General features: G+C 35.0%; 1 protein-coding gene across 1 annotated transcript in view; it reads right to left on the minus strand.

Moving 5' to 3' along the window:
* The window catches only part of LOC107689543 (phosphatase and actin regulator 4A-like), a 72,615-nt gene extending 67,470 nt beyond the window's left edge, over positions 1–5,145 (minus strand). The window contains exon 1 of the mRNA XM_016487563.1: positions 4,760–5,145. The gene's annotated coding sequence lies outside the window, so the exon portion shown is untranslated. The remainder of the gene's footprint in view (positions 1–4,759) is intronic.
* Between the last annotated feature and the right edge of the window lie 1,617 nt (positions 5,146–6,762).

Below are 6,762 nucleotides of genomic sequence, written 5' to 3' on the forward strand. Positions count from 1 at the left end.
CCGGCACAAGTCTACTGTGAACCAGGATCCTTTACTGTGGTGGAAGGTAAATGAGAATCGGTTTACAAAGCTGAGCATACTTGCCCAGTGGTACCTGGCTGTTCCTGCAACATCTGTTCCAGTGGAGCGAATTTTTTCCACCGCCGGCCTAATTGTGAACAGACTCCACACTCGGCTCTCACCTGAGTACGTAGACCGAAATTTTTGAACGTCTGTTTGAACGTTTTAAGTTTCACCGGTCGTGGTAAATATAATATGCATTTTTTAAATTAATATTATTATTATTATTTTAGTTTTGAGTTTTAGCAGCCATAGTTAAAATATCTAGGCTATTTGGTCTCTGTTTTACACCTTATAGCAGTTGTTTGGTTAAACTTTGTTGAACTTTTTTCTTTATCTTTTAAAAACGAAGTTGTTCATTTTTGTTGTTTCAAATGCACCGCTGGATTAAAATATGCTGCTAAAGTTATACTGGAAGACAATGTTTTGAAAAAAAATATATATATAAATTGCATTTGAATAAAGTAGCAAAAAAGCAAAAGTATCTTTGCGTGTTCATTTTTAAATCACATCACAGACAAATAATGAAATAGTCTTTATAAAATAAAAATGCATTGGATATATTTGTAGCCTAATTACAATAATGAATGAAGAATTAAGGTTTAGTAGCCTATAGGCTATTTCAGAAACATATTCGGAGAGACGACGAAAATCAAAATTTTTTGTTTGTCAGTTTTTATCTTGTGCTGAAAATATATTTTAAATTTTATTAAATTATTTAGCAATAATCATCAGTGATTTTCATGCTGTAAAATAACATTTTGGTTGCAAATTGAATCCAAAATATTGCTGAAATATTAGAATACATTTAAAAAAAAAATAACAATAGTGGCACTGATGTAGTCTAAGAATGTGAATTTATTGTACTTTCGTGTTTTTAAAGCGCAATCCGAGTTACACTTTCGGTCAAGCTCACATCTGCATTGGCAAATTTTTTTCAGATGAAAGTTGTAATAGCTAGCCTACGTCTGATTAATTAACATGAACATTTATTACATGCTGAAAGCGCTGCATATCAGTGATTAGTTTCATGCTCAAATGCAATGCCCGATAATGATTATATTGCTTTTAGATGGTTTTTTTATTTTTTATTATTATTTATTATTATTACTGATGTTATAATAATGCAGCCGTGCTTTTTTTCGTCATATTTGTGGGCGTAATTCAATTCATATGGCTTCGAAAACGCGCAGGCGATTTATGGATTTATGGAAAATAAAACTTAATAAACTTAACTTAAAACTTATAACTTAAAACTTAACTTAATAACTTAAAAATAAAACTTAATTACAACTATTACACTTAATAACGTAGATGAAAATATAGCACAAATCTGCCATACATTTATAATGAGAACTTTATAGAAATCTATAGTAAATTCTGTCCTTGCCCATCTTTCAGCGCGCTGTCATGAAAACGCATCACGGCGGGAGCTCGCTCTCTCTCTCTCTTTCTCTGTCTAGCGCATAACTTAGCATCCTATTGTGCAGATACAAGTTGTAATGTTACGTCTGCTATGTATCTAAGTTATCTGATTTATCATAGGATGTGTCATAGAATGAGCTTCAGTTTATTGGCATAAAGTCACTCTTCACCTCAGGCAGCTATTCCTTTTTAGATGCTTCTTTATTAATAACATTGCTTCATCATAATCATAATCTAACATGTCCTAATCATGTGTTCATGTTTTCATAGACAGGTTTTCATGTCATATTTTTATTTTTAACATTCATTTTCATAACAATCTTCAGATTTTTTCATTATATCAATTACGGCCATGCCCCGCCCCCCGCACAAGCCCCGCCCCCGATTACTCAATTGATCGTTTTTGAAACCTATCGATGATCGAAATGAGAAATTTCCCAAAATGCCCATCCCTAATTGTAAAGTGTTACCATTTCATATAAACAGTCATAAAGATGGCCATCTTTAAATATCTACACAGCATTGAAATTACATATGCAGGGATTTTGTTAATTACATAACGCTAAGGATTTTTTTCTAATGGTTACATTTTTTACTTGCCCTTTTACTTGTTCAGATCAAATAAAAATGCCATCGAAACCTTTCTGAAGACAGTCGGTTCTCTTCGGAGATACATTCATATAAAACACCCACGCCGCGTTTTGATTTTGAAACGTGCAGTGCTCATGTTTATTCAACGAAATCAAACGCCACAAATAAATAAATGTATGTGAAACACTGGTAATGTATATCGAAATATCAGAAATGTGTTTAAAAATCATATCACTGTTATTGAAAAAAATTATATCGCGATACATATTGATATTGAATTATTGTCCAGCCCTAGTTCAATCATTATTTAAGACAAGTCAACAGTCAGTAAACAAGAACAAATTAACAAATTACAAGCAATAGCACAAATAAATAAATAAATAGAACAATGATACAAATGCTTCAGATTTTTAGAATACTTAGCCTAAATGTAAAATAACATTGCATATACTTCACTGTATAAATTAAATATATAAATTCATCTTTATTAAGCTTAATTAACATTAAGGACACCGACAGCAGTTGGTAAATTAGGCGCAATCACTTTAACACAATTTATGGGTCTAATATATTGTACATATTTGTCTGTTCAAGCTCAAGAAGACGCAGAAAGAAACTCCATACGGGGCTTGCACATTGTCAGAGACACGGCTCTACACACTGAATGCAGTGGTTATTCGCGTCTTCTTGTGCTTGAATGCGTTAAAATCACTTTAATGTTCAAATTGGCTAACGTCTTTTATGCTAGCCCCGGGCCATCGGGCAGTCCTTATTGTCGAGCCCTGCATATGTATGTTATATGTATACTCTCACACTTTTTTTGCTTCCATTTAGGGGTGTGCGATATATATCGTCTGTAATAATATCGTAATTGTTGTTTTAACGATGTGCGATTTGACATTATCGAGTATTTTGGAAAAACCATTCAAAACATCCCTACAGAGCGCACGCATACATTACGTGAAGTCTAGACTAGTGCGTGTGCATTTAGTGTGTTTTCTTTCATTGCATGATTCAGTCTATTAAAATGCATTTAGAATGATCACAAATTCAAGACATGATGGCAGAACATTTATATATTTATAATATCGAGATATAATTTTTTGTCAATATCGCACACCCCTAGTTCCATTTAGAACATTTGATGATTTATCAAATCAAAATAACAAAATATGACAGTCACATGCTGAAAAGAGCAGTGCCACATTTCATCGTAGCTAGAACAGGTACAGTATCACACACCAGACGCGTTGTGTCAGCATTTAGGCTATTTAAAAATAGAAATCTGTTGTAAAATTATAAATGTCTTCATGGTCACATTTGGTCAATTTAATGCATCCTTGTCCAATAAAAGCATTATTTAAAATACAAATAAATAAACTTATTGACCCCAAACTTTTAAATGGTTTTGTATGTTTGCTACTGTGATTTATAGCAAACACTGCCCATTTATTGTGTTTTCATTTATTTTTCCTGTACCAAGTAGTTTTATCTCACTGCATTTAATTTATTCTGTAAACTTGGGTAAGACAAGTTTATTTTATTGTGACATGGACATGGTGTAAAAACACTAGCTTTTATTTTGGGGAAAAAGACCAGCGTGAACATTCTTTCGGTTTAAAAACTGACAGAAATGTGTACCTTTGTGAGTAAAAAGTGAGTAAAAAGCATGCAATGTGAATCCTCTCATCAGCCATTAAACTCTCACAAGTTAACCGCCAACTGTGCACAACACTGCGGACACATTCAAAGACAGCCTGAGCTCAGGCGACTGGCATCACGACAGCGGTTTCAGGACGCTCACGGTGCACTTCAGCATCCTAAAGAGCATCAAGAGCTCTGACCTGAACTAAACAATCCTTCATTCATTGTTAGATGCACTGACAGGATGAATGGAGGTTAAATGGGACACAGTCAAGCTTGAACAAGGCCATTTATTGAACAAAATCACTGCAACAGGACACATTTTGATTTATGATTAACCCAATGTGAGTCCACTGAGCATTCAGATGCACACCACCAGCAACAAAGCCACACTGCATTCAGTTTCACAGGATTTGCATAAATGCAATGCAACTGGTACCTTCCCTGAACTGTCGGTCAGGACAGTACCACGGTATTCCAGGTCTTGCTTTATGTGGGTTCAATGTGTCTCCAGCAGAAAACAAACCCTGAGGTTGCTCTTTCTGTGGGTGTCTACCTGTTGAAACTTGCCCAGAACAGAAACCATGTGGGGAATGCAATGTCTTTTTGCACGTCAACTCTTAATCGAGAAACTTCATCCCAAACTGACTGAATCACAAGTCACGAGGCTAAAGCTCTGTCTACATGTAGACTATAAATCAGTGTTGATGCTGACATGTTGGAAAGGTCAACCATTGAGCGAATGCTAACCTGATTCAAAACGAGTCACTTTATCATTAACTAAATTAATGACAACTTCATTTATACATATGTATTATTTAGGCAGTTTAAAAAAAATGCTATGTATATCAGGATGTTTACATTCTCTTTGAAACTGTTTATTGTCACGATTTCCTTGTTTGCTGGTGATGTTTTGAAACAGAGCAACAGGTTGTTGAGCTATTAGCATTTAGCGGCTAATTATTAACACTAACTCAAAACATCAAAACAACTCCTTTTATTGTTAATCACGACATTACTACAACTTAAAACGCGTTACCTGTGTGGCTGTATTAATAAATTCCCTCCATAAAACTTTGTTTGAGTCCGGGAAGAGTTTTAAACGCAGCTCCCTCAGGTTAACCTCGCGGCTGTCAGTCAAACTCTGTCAGGTCCTCTCAAAACGAGACGAGATGAAATAAAGAAAACATCCGAAATGTTCTTGTATTAATGTGTCCTGATCCAGAGCCCTCTCATGGCGCAGTTGTGAGTTGAGTTGGCTCAGTTAACCCGATGTCAGCTCGTGTTTACCGACCGCAGCAGCAGTTGGTTCACTGTCAGGTTTCTACCTGCTCTGATGGGGCGAGAGATCACGGGTTGCCAGGTGTCTCACCTGGAACTCCTCCTCCGCGAACCTGTGGCGGTTATTCATGTCCGAGCTGGCAGCCTGGCAGGTCACGTGACAAGGAAAAGCTCGAACTTGCCTGCCAGATCACGAGGTTGCCAGATTTCAACAATAAATCCCTCGTTATACATTTATAATTTGCTAATTTATTTATTTTACATTTTCTAATTACATTGTCTATGTAAGTTGTAACATATGCTACTCTATAATGTTAATTAATTTTAATGCTGTTATTATTATTCATGTTATTATTTGGCTGTAGTTCAATAGACATTTCATCATAACTACAGATAAATAAAATGGAAAATTATGAAGCATCCTTCTTATCCTTCTTTTACATTTATTTACAATATGTATGAAAATGTAAATACCTGGCAAATTTTGCCTTATTTAATGCCTATATTTTAAATGTAACTAAAATCAAAATGTAACTATTTTTAAGTTATCTACTATTTTTTAGTTCATTTAGTTTTTAGAATTTTTTTTTTTCCCGATTTTTTACATACTTAACTTTTTAACTTTAATCAAAAAAAGTGTGAGCTGTTGTTTTATTCGCCAAAATATTTTTTTATGTTATACTGTTCAGTTTGTAATATATGTGTGTGTGTGTGTGTGTGTATATATATATATATATATAATTTATTTTGATTTGCATATTTATTTATTCATTCATTTATTTATTTATTTTTGCTGTACTCATTCTTCTCATCATTACATAGATGAAATCCTTCTTTTACATGTGTTCTTTACCAGTATATGAAATGTAAATAAATGCTTGGCAAATAAATGATTTGATGCCTGTATCTTAAATTTCAGCTTGATTTAAAAAACAAAAAGCAGCTGATGTGTTTTATTCTCTACAGTTTTCACTCTCTCTCTCTCTCTCTCTCTCTCTCTCTCTCTCTGCCTGATTTATTTCTAAATAACAGGTATGAGCTATTCTCCGGTCTCTGTCCAACATTCACGGGACAGCAATGCAGGAGGGCAGGGGTCTCCAAACTTGGTCCTGGAGGGCCGGTGTCCTGCAGAGTTCAGCTCCAACCCTAATTAAACACACCTGAAGCAGCTAATCAAGCTCTTACTGGGTACACTAGAAGCGTTCATGCAGGCGTGTTGAGGCAAGTAGGAGCTAATCTCTGCAGGACACCGGCCCTCCAGGACCGAGTTTGGTGACCCCTGCACGAGGGCATCAGTTCTGCCAGCTGATGTGTGGGACGTGTTTCACTAGTCACGTATGTCATCTAGTGGCTATATTTAATACTGCAAGCCAAAAAATAATGATAATTTGAGAAGCGTATTGCTTATTTAGTAGTATCCACTAAGTGTATCTATGTATTCTATAAACATAAAAAAGGAATTACCTTAGCTAAGAATTGGCCATAGTAGTTATCTTGGTTGTAGTTATTGTAATATGTTGGTATTATAGTCTCTTTTACTCATTCAATCAGATTTTTAATGAATACAGTAGAGGAGCCAGGTCAGGGTTGCTGGTAGGGATCTGGGTGTTGCCTTAGTATGCACAACTGAACGACTCTTTTTCTGTTATTAACTGGGAATGGTCTTAATTCTTATCTTCAGACAATGTGTATATTATGTTGTATTTAATCTTTCAGATTTCAGCTTGCAGTTGATTGTTTGAGAATGACCATTGCTTGTAT

The sequence above is a fragment of the Sinocyclocheilus anshuiensis genome, unplaced genomic scaffold (genome assembly GCF_001515605.1).
Source record: "Sinocyclocheilus anshuiensis isolate Anshui unplaced genomic scaffold, SAMN03320099.WGS_v1.1 scaffold369, whole genome shotgun sequence".
Taxonomy (NCBI): Eukaryota; Metazoa; Chordata; class Actinopteri; order Cypriniformes; family Cyprinidae; genus Sinocyclocheilus; species Sinocyclocheilus anshuiensis.